Raw genomic sequence first — 16,093 nt, forward strand, 5'->3', positions numbered from 1 at the left:
ATTAAAATCCTGGATGCTACAAATCTGATCATCTTTTAAAAAAGAAAGAAAAAATTTGGAGCGTCGATTAGAGATGGAAAATAGGAAAACTTTTAACATTTAATTTCCCCTTAGGATCAATAAAGTATTGTTTAATTGAATTACAACTCATACAAATTTATTATTTTAATATTATGACTTATTTCTGGTATTTTTTTCTTGGCGTGGCTCTAATACTCTGTCGCAGTAACAGAAAGTAAAATGTTTTTTTGTAGAATTATTTCCAATAAGCTGAATTTTGTGCTTGTAAGGCGACAAAATGTAAAAATCTTGTTGGAACTGAATACTTCTCCAAGGTAACGTAGGACCCAGTGTCCTGGTTGCACTGCTTTAATAAAATGTAATTAAACAGCGCATTAATCAGCGGCCGCATCGATTTCCACTGCTCCTTAGTGTCTGAAGAGCTTCAGCTCCACCACTGGATGTGTTTCTAACTAGAGGAAGTGATTGTTGCCACAGTGACGCCTGACAGCTCGTCAATAAGTCGTCCCAGCAGGTAAGCCGGACAGGGACAAGCAAGAGACCAACGCTGCCCACAGGAAGCGCGGGAGCAGGGAGAGGAAGACAGACAGCGGCCCGAACATTAGGACGTTTTTCTGCTCTCCGCTTTTCAATTTAGCAGCCGGCGCAGAGGGAGCGGCGCCCAGCTGCGTCCAGACGCAGGAGGATGATTGCTGAGCTAATAGTGGACAGAAAAAGGCTGGAGTCAGAGCAAACATGGCCGCCGTCTAGATGATTCTTATTGTGAGAATCATGAGAACAATCTATTACCGTCAGAGTTTTTTTATGTCAGAAACATGTGTTCAACATTAAGGCTTGATGACAGCACTTCTGATCTTATTTATTCACTTTTTTTGCTTTGCTACTTCTTTGTCTCCCACTGTTCATGAAGATATTCGGAGTGTGAAAGTGACAGCAGGGTGTTGAATGTTTTCTGCTCTCACTTTCTAAGGCTGACGCTTTGGACTCGTTTTCTGTCTCTCCACACTTCATCTCGCTTTACTTCACTGCTGTAATTACTTTCGCTGCGTCTCATCTCACTGTTGATAAAATCTATTTATCTGATGGCAGGAAGTGTTTTGGTGTCAATGCCTCTCCTCATCCCTCCATCTGTCCATCCGTGTTTTTTTTTTTTACGCTGTTTGTCTCTTGCTCTGTTTCAGGTTTGGTTGTGATTTTCCGGCATAAACAATCAGTGGTGACAGCAGGCTCCCCCGCTGCGTCTGCACACATCGCCGACGTCTCGACTAAAAGAAAAAGAAAGAAAAATGACCCCCGACTGCCAAACCCGACACACAATCGACACCTTGAACGAGCAAGAGTCTGTGCGTAACGAAGGCCCCGTCCACATTAATCCAACTGTATCAGAATAGATTTTAAATCTCACCTTCAACACATTTTTTGTTGTTCAGGAAAACGAAGGTTTTTGAACACTTTTTGAAGCATAATATCTTACAAATTTCAGTTTTTATGGACAAGATATCTGTAGAATATTTTAAAAAAGATAACTACATAATATTAGAAATGAATAGTAACTTTGTTTGGAGGTTTAACATACACTGCAGTTGTTAGAGGAGGATTGCTTAGCACAGCTTTAGCCAGGTTGAGCATCTTGTTCCTTTGAAATCTGATCATTTATGCACATATTACTGCCATCTGCTGGAAGGGAGTGGGTATTACAGTGTTTCTGATTAAAATCCTGGACGGTGCAAATCATATTGCCTCATCAAAAAGCAAAGAAAGAAAAGATTCGGAACGTCATAAACCCTAGACAAGGTCTTTGCATGTTAGTGGAAAACTTCATGTACTATTAGAATAGAAAATCTTCTGTTTTCTGCCTCAGAAAGTTTCGCTAAAAAGCTGGATCGCTAACAACAAGAGGAAATCCAAAGTTACTTTATCAACTGATATGAATTTAAACAAGTGGAAAACAAAATTCACCTTAATTCACTCTTTTTTTTTTGGTCTGGAAAAATTTCTAAAATATTGGAGAACAACTATTATAGAATGTTTCCTTTAGCACATTGGAAATATTTCATCAATGTACCCAATTTCTCCTGATTTTAACATTATTTTTAACAGCAAGTGGACAACTGAGAACCACAAAAATAAGCAAAACAAACAAATGGCAACAAAAATGTTTTATAGTAGATTTCCAGATAGAAATATAAAAACCCTTCACAGCTCATACATACGGAAGACAATTAGTGCAACTAAAAAAATCAGACTATTTACTCAAAATTCCGCATTCTGGGACATTTCTCTTAGAATTTTGACTTTTAAAATTGTGAATTCTGAATTTATTCTTCTGATTCTATGAAAATCCAAACATTCTTAGTTGTATGTCAATTATGTTGTTAGTATATATATAAAAATAATCACATAACTATTTATTCCTTCTTGTAGAAATTCAAATGTCCAAAGAAAGTAAGAATTTTGAAACTAAAGTCAATTTATTTTTGTTATTGTCCCCAATAGTGTTCCGTACACCATGGAGTAGCAAAGAGCTCAAATTTTTACCAATCAAATCTCCAAAATTCACATATATAAAACATGTGAATGTTTAACATCTAGGTAAAATCACAATTAAAACCCTTAAAATTATAAAAGTGAATTCATTTTAAGTCATTTTTTGGTCTAGAATAGATTCATGTGGGACAAACATGCGATCGTTTTCACTGAACAACTTTCAGTCTAGTCAACAGTAAATCTGCAGAAAAAGCGTTGAATGTGACAAAACCAACGAAGCGAGACGTAGAGAGAAAAGAGAACGATGCTCTCAGACATCCTGATGTTCCAGTTGGACGATCGTCGCCCCTTTTCAACGGCCTGAGATGCAAACATCGTGTCGTCTTCTCCATACGTCTCTCACATGTTCCTGATGTTTTTAGTTTCTGTATTTGCTTTATATCTACATTTATGGAGACTTTCATGAAGGTTTTTACTGCTTTTTTCAGTTAAATCATCCTTTTCTTTCCTTCTGTTAAACCTATGCACTCTTTCACTTAATTTAGATTTTTGTGGTTTACGTTTCTTCTCTGGTCATTTTGCAGATATTTTGAGTTTTTAGCCTCTTCCCTCTTTTGAAATAATTTTGCCAGTCTTCTGACTCTTTACCCCTGCAAGCGGTTTCTGTTTCCTTTTTGAACATGTTGCCTTATATGTCCATGAAGTCTCACTTACACACATTATAGGAACCGGGAGGAAGAAACATTTATTTTTTAAATCAGGGATTTTTAACTTGAATAACTTCACACACAAACAGAAATATTTCTGGTGTTATGTGGGGATTTAAATCACCAGAGACTGATAGAAATGCAACATAGTCAAGCCTTTTTATTGCTTGGAGCTGAAGAATAATAAACATTTTAAACATTTAGATTATAAATAGAATCCAGATTTCTGTGGTTTTTCATGCAAGCAACTTTACTAGGAGCAATATAAAAAGAAATCTTTATAGAAAAAAGTCCAAACTACTTCTTATTCCTGCAGATAGAGGCCAATATCTCCAAAATGCAACAAGGATGTGACCTGGCTTTGATTGTTCATTTAGAAACTTTGAACAGAATTATTTTTAATCAAGTGAAATTTTTAATATTGATTGTTCATTGTGTCAAATCTTGAATGTGTACTTGCCTTAAATAAGTACAGAAGATTTCTCACAATCTGAAAAATGCTGAATCCATTTTTATTGGCTTTCTTATGTAACCCCAAGTCCTTCTCTGATTGGCTAATCAGTCCCTCATGTTAACTCCTCTTCCGGGAACAGCTACGCACAGAATAGGATTCAAACAGTCCATAAATCACTGGTCAACCTTTTAAAAATACATTTGAAGTGCATTAAAAAGCACAGTGAAAGCACATTGTCAGACCTGCTCAGTTATGTTTTTCCCCCATAAAACAGCAAGTGCCAAATCTTTTTTTCTGTATTGTTGGAGACTTTTATTGTGACAAAGCATCACCATAGGAGCAGTTTTTCAGACAAAAGCATATTTTTTTGTCTGTTTTTATACATATATTTGCTTATTCTAGTCAGTAGAGAACATTAGAGAGACGATTAATAAGGTGTAGTTCTTAAATCCTTTGATTATTATCCATTTGTTTCTTACAGTGTCATTTTTAATGAATCAAAATGAATTAAAATCCTAACATAAATAAAGAGTGATTCATCTTACGTAACAAAGATTGGAAAGGTTGGATGCATCCTTCAGATTAATTTTGTTAGATTGTGAAAGTGATTGATTAATAAAAGGCAACGTTATTGAAGGTAGCTCAATAATCACTACAGCAATTTAATTTAATATGAGATCACTCTTCATGGCAACACCCAACAGACTACCACAATAAAAACTTAGGAGGCAAATTTAGCATAAACTGACTTTTGCTAGTTTGTTTCCTACTCTTTTCTTAGTGCGTTTTATCTTTTCCTTCTCTAAAGTCTATTTCTGCATCTTTGAGATCATTAATGTCTCTATATTTGTGGTCTGTCGTTCTCTAATTAAATTTAAACCTTTGTGTTTCTCGCTTTGAGATGCTATTTCTGTCTTCCTCTTGATTCCCAGATGTCTAGCTCTCCCTCTGTGAGTCAGCAAATATGGACAAGACAAACACAAAGATGAACATAACAAAAATCTAAATATAAAGTGAGATGCGAGAGGTTGAGTCTGGATACAAATGATCTGACAGCTAATCTGTTTTCTTCTCCATATTCAATCATCTGTTCTGTCTGGGATTCAGGTTCGTATTGACCGCACGCCGTCCACTCTGGGGCCGTATCCGGATGTCAACAGCTTTGGCGTCACTGCATTTTCACTTGGTGTGTTTTTAACGCTTTCACCTCGGGTGGTGTGAAAAAAATACCTTAAAATGTTGCAGAGGAAGCTTCTTGAACACCAGAAACGCTCCTGTTACTAACTCAGCTCTGGGAGTTAGAAATATTCAGAAGGAGGAAAGAAAAATCAGAACATGCCGATTCATACTGACTAAATACAAAAACAGATTGAAAACCTTCTGCTTAAAGGGCCAGAGTTATGTAAAATCTTTACATCATGTTATAATGTTAATTTCTCATCAAAAACATACCTACGCTGTTGCCTTAATTCTTTCATGCATGTCTAAGAAATCCTTTAATCTCCATGGCAACCATTCAGCTGTAAAAATGCCTGGGTGGACTTAGCTCCGCCTTCAAGGCGCAGCTCCTCCTCAGAGCTGCTGCTTCCAAGTTTCCTAACTCCTACAGACTAGCCAGCAGCGATTAGCAAACACCAGATGGAACTGCACATCTGCTGAGCTCATTGTAGGAAATACTTCTCAGTAAAAACGTTAAATCATTAATAGAGGAATGATGTTTACTTCTTGAAAGCGGAGTTTCAGAAAGAGCAGGAGTTTTTAAAGAAACAGAGCCCCATTTTCAAGGAGTTAAATTACAAAGTCAATATTTGACAGATATGTCATTTTTATAACAACTGAAGTTAACATAGTTACTTGATTGTGCTATAAAGTGGTACCATGTGCCTGGAAAATACATAATACTTCCACTTTGAAGTGTGTTTTTTACTGCAAATAAATGTATTCAACTCACTTTTCAGTGGATTTTCTTCTCTAGGTTACACAAAATTTATCTTACATTCTTATTCCCCTAAATCAGCTTGTTCCCAAATTATATCCCTCAGATATTCTTTTTGTCTTAAAAGACCAAATATTTAATACAGTATGCAGCTGGAGCATTCAAGGTACGCAGAAAAAGCAATAATGCACAAAAGGTTAAATTTTCTGATAACTCTTGTTAAAAATACAATGCTTCAAACATCTGTTGTAATTTCTACTAAATTCCATTTTAATTTTGACTGAGATCAAATTAAAGCAGATGCACGTCTTAGAGAAAGCTGAAGAGAAACACGGCCGAATCAGTCTGCACAGTTATCACAGAAGCAAGTTTAAGGTTTCTGCAGCCCAGTTATTGAACAAAGCTGGTCCACTGTTGTGCACTGAAGTGTGAATGAACAGACAAGGCATCTCCATCTCTTTTGTTGGAGTTCTTTAGAAGAAGCACTTTTTATTCTGGGCATAGGAGGCTCTGTTAAAGCTGAGGGTCACTGCAGCTGAAAGCCAATAACTCTAGAAATCAATTGCAGCTCTTTTTAACATTCTAAAAAGAACATGCTAGAAGAAATTTCAATGCTCTGAAGGGTCTACATTTCAAATTGCAACTTGGTAAAACACTATATTTTTTGGTTGCTCCATTTACAAAATTTGCAAACTTCAAAGAATACAAAGGAGGCAAAATTACAATCAACCTCACCATAATTTCCTCCAGCTACTCCTGATTAAATTTGCCCTCTAAATTATTTTTGCATCTGAATGGGAACTAAAAAACATTTTTTATTGCTAATAAAGCTTCTTGAAGGTGTATAACTACCAGTTTAATTTAGCAGGTAAAAATACATAAATTTCTTAATTCTTAAGTTTCCACGTATTAAATAAATAAGCCACAGCTTGGTCGTGCTATTGCGAAAAAAGCTAAAATAAATCGGTATCAATTTGTGGGGTTTAAAATAATTGCTCAATCCTGCCACCATTAGGCCAGAATGGGAATTACAGAACAAGTTATTGGTTCCGGTAATATTCAGCTGAATTTTAATTTCTTTCTTTCTTTCTTTCCTTCCATCCATCCATCCATCCATCCATCCATCCATCCATCCATCCATCCATCCATCTTCATCCTCATGGACACATTCAAACACTCAATATGCAGCTGTATTATTGAATCATATTTACCTTTCACAGATTTGAAAACGTCACAATTTTTCACAGTAATCATATTTCTAAAGATGCTATTGACATCAACTTTTCACCAGATGTTGGTAACAGCCCCAGTAATCCATGCATAAAAACATTTAAAGACTCTTTGTGTGGGAAAATGGGCCAAAATTACTAGTTTATTCATACAAAAGACATCATGAAACTGCCATTACCAACAAAGGCTTTTATACAAATAATAATCTGTAAGCATGTTCCATACTTTTTCCCTGTGTCACATTCACATTGGTTTCTTTCTTTGTATGGATTACTTTGGTTCTTACCAACACCTGCTGAAAATTTTATGTTCATTGCAACTTTGTGTGAAGTTGTAATGTGAACAAAAATTATTTCACCTACTGCACCCTAAATGTTTTCAGCTCAAACAAAATTTAATAAATAATAAAATGTAGTTTTAAAGACTTCATCTGGTCCACCTGTGGTTCCGCCACACATCAAGACAATAAGTGCCGTCAAACGTTTGTAATAACTAGCAACTTGAACACAGCAAACTTGTAAATTTAGACTTATCCAATGGTTTTCAAGCAATTGGTTACAGTTTATTCTCTAGCAATTGAAGTCTTGATTTTGACTACATCACACTGAAACCTTTATTTTTTTTAGGTTTATTTAGTATTTCAGAGGTGGACTTGAAGTGGCTTCAAGTTGTTGTCCTGTTAAATAATCTAAGTGTGTTTGAGTGTCACAATGCCACTACCACATTTTTCTGTTTTAATCCAAATGCAACATCATAATGGGCACCATCCAAAAAGTTCAGCTTTTCTTTTGTCAGCAATCAAAATTTTTTCCCAAAGTTTTGGGCCTTAAGAAAATGTTTTTTTGAGAAATGTGCCTTTATGTATTGAGTACTTCATGTTGTTAAATAGGCTCTATTTGCTTGGTTCTACAGTTCTGATATCAGAACGTTTTTGTACTAAATCTGGTGTGGACTATTTGTTTCTGTTCCTAAATCAAAAAATCATCTAAAAAATGCATTTCGCATTTACTCAAGTTAGCATTGTCTGATAGTAATCTGAAACCTTCAAGTTTGACAAAACATAAGAACAGAAGTAATATGAGGAGGCAAATACTTTTTACAGCACCATGTTGCAGTTTATAGGTTGGGTTCACTAATTCTGATACAATCATTTCATAACAGGGTTTTTATTTTAACAATATTATAGATGTGACATGTCAAAATGTGTTTAGTTATTCTTCAAATTTATTTTGTTTGGTCAATATGTTGTTTCTTGGGACATTTATTGGTGTATTAAGTTCTGTTACGCTGCTCTTGACAGTTGGTGGTTACCGTAGTAACCAGTAACTGACAGCTCCTCCCCCTTTTTTCCAGTTGCCGTCGGTAACTGTGGGGCAGAAGCTGCTGGACTGATGTTGACCACCAACTTGATTTCCTATTTTGTTAGAATAAATGCAGCAAACCTGAGTGTTTCTTTCATTAAGTCAACAAACATAAATACTTTTGAAAAATAAAATTAATTTTTTCTCCACTAAATTTAGTTTTTTTTGTAGTTGTCTAATCACTCCACCCAGAAAAAACATAATTTTTGATGCTGAGTTTCTCCACCAGAACTGTAAACAGATCTCTACCAGATCTTAACTTCAGTTTATCAAAGTAATTAATGAATAAACACACACTGGAAACGTGCATCGTAAATAGGACGTTCAATTACTCTGACAAACCAAGAAAAAAAACAAAAAAAACAGGAACAAATTCAGATAATTGAAACTGAAAACGTTTCACAAAGAGCAGCAACAACCTGTGGATGATACGGCAGCTCATTACTGAGCTCACACACATTTCATCTCTTATTTCTCCCAACAAATTGCTTCACGACAAGCATCTCTGTCTGGGTGAATGTGTTTTTTCAATAACGCCTCAATTTTATACACTAATGAATAACTGCGATATTTGAGGGAAAGTGACATGGATGTTGGAATCATTGATTTTTGTGACTATGTTAGTAATTAATAATAACTTGATGATGAATAGTTAAGGTGATAACTAATTAAAATTAATAATTTAAGCCGCTTCACAACCCTGCAAAGGTATAATTTATGTTTATTTAATCAAACTCAGTTTTTGCATTTATTTTCTTTGCTGAGGAAAAATAAAAAAATCTTCTGAACAAACAAACATTTCCATGCAAATGTTGGGCGTGATTTTACCAAACGTCTTGCAGTGACAGAGGTAGTTTTTGGCCACAGTTTTCTGGGTGTTTACCGGCTGGGAGACGCCATCACACCAGACTGGCACAGAAAGGGTCCATGACACGGCTCACCTCCCTGCACCACACCGAACCCTCACATTCTGGACCCACATGCCAGTCAACAGGCACAAACCACATCAAAATAAAATAAAATAACCCTCCCCAAAGTGACACAAAGGTAAGTTGGGACTCACCCTGCAGAGGCAGCGGCGGCGGTGTCGAGTGCCGGTGCCGCTGGTTTTTTGTCTTTTTTGGCGTCGGGGTCACCACCTGAACTCCGACGATGCCGAGAGCTGAAGCGACACTTTCCTGTGTGAACAAGTTGTTACCATCTTCTCGCAGCTTCTCCGGAGACGGAAGCAGAGGTAGAGCAATCCGGGCGACTTGATCCGCTTGTTGTTTTTACATCTTCCTGAACATTTGGCGGGTTTTACTTTGACAAGACAGAAAGCTCTTCAGTGTCTCTCCCCGCCGCTCTGCTGGCGCCTCGCCTTTCTCTCTTCTCCGCCTGCCTTTCGACAACAACTGAGGGGAAGATGCTCGCTGGCGCTGGCTGTGTCTCGTCGCCCGTGGCAACCAGTTGCTATAGCGATGGACCTGAGCTCATCGGGAGACGAAGGTGATGATGGAGATGCTGGGAGGCCTATGGAAGGATGGAGAGATACTGGGAATGATTATTGGGAAGTTTACAGGTCATAAGACTTTGTGGAAGAGCGAGAAGGAAGAAAAATATTTTTGAATATTTAGTTTAATTCTGTTTTGAGTTGTTAGTGTCAGATTCTTATAAAACTTTGCAAAATAAGAAAATTGAATGCACACTTAGTCACTTTTCTCTTTATTAAACTCTGTTTAGTCAACCATCTGATGGGCTGCTGCAGTGTTAATTTTCTGCAGAAACAAGAAAATCATCAGATTTTCTTCTTTCTTCACAATATCAAACAACATCTTTTTTTTATAAAACAATAGAATAAATAACAGCGTTTATTGTCAATTCAGGTGTGACAGCATCATCAGGTATAAAAACACAAAGTTCTTAAATTGTTAAAACAATATAAATAAAAAACAAGATTAACAATAATAGTAATAATATTATACTGTACAAAAATAAAGCAGACAGTACTGCACAGTTATTACAAATTAAAATATTAGCGGTGCACCGACTTATTGGCCATCTGATTTATTGGTGCTGATTTCCTTAAATCTGGGAGAACGGTGATCGGCCAATACTCACATGTGAAGCCGATTTTATCCCCGGATCTTATCTATCTCAGGAAAAGTCTAAAAATCAACCACTCTCCTCTTCTCCTCTCCCGAAAGAGATGTTTGACTGATCGATCAGGTCATGTCTGCATGTTTGCAACAATAATAAGCCCTCCGTTACCAACTCGGGGACTTTCCTGCTATTTTTAGCAACATTTCAGACGGTATGTCAGGCTTTATACAAAACAAAAAATACTTGTGACTTGATTTTATGTTTTTGCAGTCCAGTGTATTGTCTGCGCACACAATGACCAAGATGAATGTCAGATTGTACAAAATAAGTGCAAACTTGTGCATTTTCATCCATCCATCCATCCATCCATCCATCCATCCATCCATCCGCACCCTAGTCCCTAGTGGGGTCGGGAGGTGCTAGGTTGCTTTCTTAATGTCTACAAAATAATTTAATTTAATTTCAGGGAAAATAACAATAACAAAAGAAAATCACAAGTTTTCTTTTGAATTTTTAATTAAAGAAATATCAGGTTTTTGTGACCCTCCACATTGTCAGCTTGAACGGTTCTGCTGGAGCGGATGACATCAAGCTTTACTGGTTTCGCTTTTTCACCATAACAGACTGCAGTAACAGCATCATTATGACCGATGAGTCTCTGATTTTTCTACTTATCTCCTGCTCTGTCTGACTCCTGCCATCACTTAAGACACAGAGACACTTGAACTCCTCCGCTTTTCTGGTTCAGATCTCTGGTTTCTGAGTTAGACGGGCTGATTCTTATCAAAGTCACTTCGCACTCGGCTGTGAACAAATCCAATGCACTCCGGAGGTAATAGCTTTAAGAAGATTATTTATCTATCTGTTTATCTCCCTCTCTTTTCCACTTCTACCCAAAATATCTGTGACCCTATATTAATCAAGGAATGTCTGAAAAAAAGGAAAATAATAATGCAAATCAGAAAATAGCTGCTAATATTAAAGGGGAAAAAGGTATATCCTAACCCACATATATTAAAACATTTTTAATGAATTTTGTTTTTGTTTTGTCGTTGATTTTTTGTTTTATTTTGTTACTATTATTCATTTTTTTTATCTGGTTATTTTGTAGATCTATGCTTTTTTTTTAATCTGCAATGTTTATTTTTTATTCGCCAAGTGATTGATGAAAATTTTTTAAAGGAAAAAAAAAAAAGCTTTAAGGAGCTTTCAGACCGTTCAGACCGTCAGTGGCCAAAAGCAAAGATGCGACACCAAGACTCCAAAACAAAAGACACCCAACAGGAGGTTGCTCGACTTCATGGTAAAATCATCTATTGTGTATTATTTTCACTGTTTTCCCCAGTAATTGGTGTTAAAAGGAACTTGTGTAAAATAATAGTTAGCTAGAAATCCCCCCAAATCACAGAAAAATAGTTGAAGAAATTATAGAATTGCCACAGACAGCAACACATTTTAGATTTTATCTTTCAGGATAATAAAAAATCCTCACATTGCAAAAATACAAGATCTTATACCAAGTATTTTTTGTTTCATGAGGCGGGGCTGTTACGACGTGGACAAAACTTGTCTGCTAATGTCGTAGTTCACTTTTATACTGTTTATCGTGCTCATATTAAGGTGAAAAAAGAAGCCCATTGTAGGTAGGCAGGTTAAAACAAACAAAACAAACAGCAACAAAAAGGCAGCAGTACCTCCATAGCAGCTCAGAAGTCCATCACACTCAGTGCAACAGGTTGGGAGTCGAAACTCTTCTTCTTCTTGATTTTTATTGGGGGTTGGAAAAAAAAAAAACCCGTAAAGCAGTACTACCGCCACCTACTGGAGGAGTCTAAACTCAAATCGTCACAGGGTCCGTCCACAAGAAGACGAAAAACAAACAAACACACAAAAAACAACAACAATAACCAAACGTTTACATCTAACTCAAGTAAACTATAATCAAAGTACACAAAATACATTTTTAAAAATCATAATATCGAAAAAAAACCCAAGATGCGTAACGATGACGTCACAATTGCGTGACGCTCCCATTGCGCTACGGTCCGGAAACAGCTTGGCTTGAATATTTCAAGTACATTCGGGAAAATAATGTTTGACAAAAATGTCGACCTAATGTTTTTTGCCAATCGCCAATAAAACTCAAGAAGAAGAAATGTTTGACACTTGAAACAACAAGCGAGGATAAACACGACGACTGAGGCGGGGACCTCGCGTGGGGACCCACGACGAACCGCGCCAGTTTGAGCTGAAACCAAAAATGTAAGTTATGTCGGAGCTTGTTTTAAATCCTTAATATTGATGAAATGTATTGGTTCCACTGGCAGATTATTTCGCTTATAACACAGGAAAAATGCCTCGCCATAAGTGGAATAATCTGTTTGTGAAACTAGAACTATTCAAAATCAATATTAAGAAATTATTTACATAAAACAAATCACCATGCTTGTTTTGTCTTGTTTCAAGTTTACTAAGATATTTATACCAGAAATTAGGCCAAAAATACTTGCTAACATTGTGTGGTTTTTCAGTGGTGGAACATTTTTCTTTAAGTATAATTCGTAAAGTTATTAACTGCTCTACAGCTTAAACATGGACTGGTGAGCTCCCTCTAGTGGAAGAACTCTGTATTGAATGCATTTCCAAATAAAAACTCTCATAATGTTAAATCTGATTATATATAAGTTTTCATTATCAGTGTATCATCTCTGAGCGAGTGTATGAACACACTATTTGTGTTCAGATCGTGTTTGTCTAAAAGCAAAGAGGCGACATGTGACTGCAATCAGTGCAAACCTAAAATTATCCCAAACATGCTCACTTGAAACTGCAGCTGCACTGACAGACAGCTGTGTCATTACAGGCCAGTAATTTAAAATGTTTGATGGAGGCGTCACAACAGCATCTACAACAACACCACGCAGGAAAAAAAAGTCACAGCTCAGATGCCGCATGAGTGCTAATTATCACCTCTGTCTGTGTATTTCAGGTATAAAGTCACAGAAAAAGGAGCAGTCTTGATTTTGATGATCCAATTTATGGCTGGACTCTTAAAGAAGATGCTTGAGTTTATCATTACTAGTGGAAGGCTTGTCTAGGTACTTTATTTTAGCTTGTGTTCACGTAGAAGGACTTGACTGTGGTCAGAATATATTAAATTAACCAACTATTCAGTCTGGTCATAAGAAGCTCTTATTCTACACCACGTGTCAAATTCCACTGCCATATGGTTTTATTAGGGCCACATAAAAATATCCATTAAGGTAATAGTTGTGTGCTTAAAGGGGCAGTATTATGTAGTATAATCTTTTCACGATATAATGTTATTCCCTAATTAAAAACATACTTGGAGTGTTGCTTTGATTCTTTCATGCATCTTTGAGAAGTCCTTTAATCTCCATGGCAACCATTCAGCTGTAAAAAAATCCCAGGGTAGACTTAGCTGTGCCGTCGAGATGTAGCTCCTCCTCAGAGCTTCTGCATTACAGAACTCTCCTCCCTTATCACTCTCCCACTCAGCTCCTTCAGACTAGCCAGCAGCAATTAGCAAACATCTCTTGGAACTGAGCATCTGATGAGTTCATTATATAAGTCACTTCTCAGTGCAACGCTGGTAAAAATGTTGCTAAAAGGCTATGGTGATAACTGAAACATTTGTAATGTTCAACAGTGGACAGCAGTTAATAGCAGTTAAAATTCGTAAAAATTTAAAATAGCTGGAATGTACAACATAAATAATAACAGTTAAAAACATAAACAAAGCAAAATTACTCATGAAACACTGTACATTATTCAGTTTGTCTAAAACATATGTTAAAATATAATACTTGTTAAGAAAACACAGAGCTGATTCTAATACCACGGTTATAAACAGCAACTGAAAAAAAGGGGGAGGAGCTGTCAGTTACTGGTTGCTACGGTAACCACCAACTGCCAAGAGCAGCGCAACAGAACTTAAAACACCAATGAATGTCCGACGAATCAAGTTCTTGACTAAACAAGAATAAATTCAAAAAATAAATAAACAAATTTTGACAAACTTCACATCTATAATATTGTTATAATAAAACCCTGTTGTAACCTGGTAAAGTAAAAAATTCAAAGCATGAATTAGAATAGATGTTACTACTTGTGGCCTAATGCACTAATCACAGCTTGACATCGTCCCTGCGGCTGACAGAAGCTGTTAAAACGGTGACATTTCTCTGCAAATTCAACTCATCCAGAAGGAAAAGTGCACATCTGACAAGACTAATGTTACCTTCAGTGTACCTCTGAAATGAGAACGAGAAGCACCAAATCATGTGATTTTTCACTGCCAGCGGTTCGATGCGCAGAGGGGGAGAAAAACACGGCTGCTTTCGAGCTCGCTGAGTTGTTTTGCTGCTAGGAACAAAACCTTCTGCAGAATGAAGAAAACAATTGAGATAAAAAAAAAAGTAGTTTGTCTTATATTATGTTAGATCAAAAGTTGCAAAAACCAATTTGCTGCAGCTTTAAAGCTGAAATCTTAGGAAAGCTTTGAGTTTCATACTGTCATATCTTAGGTTAGAGGGTTAGTTATTTTTTTATAAAATACTCTGAATTAAAAGAAGCAGAAAATGACTGACGTTAGATGTCCTTTCTGTTTGACCAATGGAGGACAAAGACTGATCAGTACAGTGCTGTGGCCTTCGTCTCTTTAACCAGGGGCTTTTGTTGAATGTGGTGCAACATTTAACGTTTTATTTTGGTTTATAACTACACTTCAAAAACTCTAAATCTTACCAAGTATTTTTGGTCTAGTTTCTAGTGTAGTACACTTCAAATAAGACAATTAACAGGTAACTTTTCAGCAAAAAATAGAGTTTGTGTTATGTTAATATTCCTTGACTATTGGAAAGAAAACGTATTAATTTCACTGGTAGATTATTTCTCTTATGGCAAAACATTTTTCCCATGTTATAAGTGAAATAATCTACTAATAAAACTAGCACTTTTTCATCAATATTAAGGACTTATTTACTTAAAACAAGCTCCTCTATTTTGCTGAAAAATTAATTTCAAGTTACTTTTGCCTTATTTCAAATGTGCTAAGATATTTAAACTAGCAATGGGACCAAAAATACTTGGTAATATGCTGTGTTTTTGCAGTAAAGCTGTAGGGTTGGGTATATATCGTGTCATTTATCATTTATTATGATACATTTGATTTATTTTTGTCGTGATAAATTCTAATTAATGGCATTTAAAACTGTCCAAAACTGTCCTTATTGTCAGGATTGTTATTTTTACTATTTTCTCCACTCATTAAAAGCATCAATAAATGTGAAAACATAGTGTGTGCAGTTAAGTGACACAAATCACACTTCTTTATGTGACTGGTATCCTAAAAGATTACAAATAGGATTATTTTTTAAAGCAATATTTGTGTTTATGTTGATACAGTTGCTGCACTACACAGTCACAGGCATACAGCTACCTAAAAAAGAAGTAATAAATAGTTATTATTGTCACTTTTACCACAAAATATTGTGATAAAATTTTAAGTTCATATCGCCACTCCTAAGAAGTAGGTATACTTTTGATGATGAAACAATATTATAACATGAAATAAAGCGCAAAAGACAATTCTACCTAATGCCCTTCCCTTTAAATGTCAAAGATAAAACTTAAAATCAGTGAAACAAGGTTTTTTTTCTGGTGCATTGCTCCCAATAAGACCTGCTGTGGTCCTCTGTGCAAGGGGCAGCTGGGGTCAGCCAATAAAAAGTCTTTCAGTCTTTTAAGCGTGCCATTTCTGTGCTGTAAAGAGCTTTAAACCAAACGTAAACAC

The 16,093-nt window shown here is 36.1% G+C and overlaps 1 protein-coding gene across 1 annotated transcript in view; it reads right to left on the reverse strand.

Moving 5' to 3' along the window:
* Positions 1 to 12,029, reverse strand: part of LOC114155342 (cortexin-3-like) — a 31,109-nt gene extending 19,080 nt beyond the window's left edge. The window contains exons 1-2 of the mRNA XM_028035186.1: positions 11,973 to 12,029; positions 9,260 to 9,708 (exon numbers count right to left, since the gene is read on the reverse strand). The gene's annotated coding sequence lies outside the window, so the exon portion shown is untranslated. The remainder of the gene's footprint in view (positions 1 to 9,259; positions 9,709 to 11,972) is intronic.
* Between the last annotated feature and the right edge of the window lie 4,064 nt (positions 12,030 to 16,093).

This window comes from Xiphophorus couchianus, chromosome 13 (assembly GCF_001444195.1).
Source record: "Xiphophorus couchianus chromosome 13, X_couchianus-1.0, whole genome shotgun sequence".
In the NCBI taxonomy this organism is placed as follows: domain Eukaryota; kingdom Metazoa; phylum Chordata; class Actinopteri; order Cyprinodontiformes; family Poeciliidae; genus Xiphophorus; species Xiphophorus couchianus.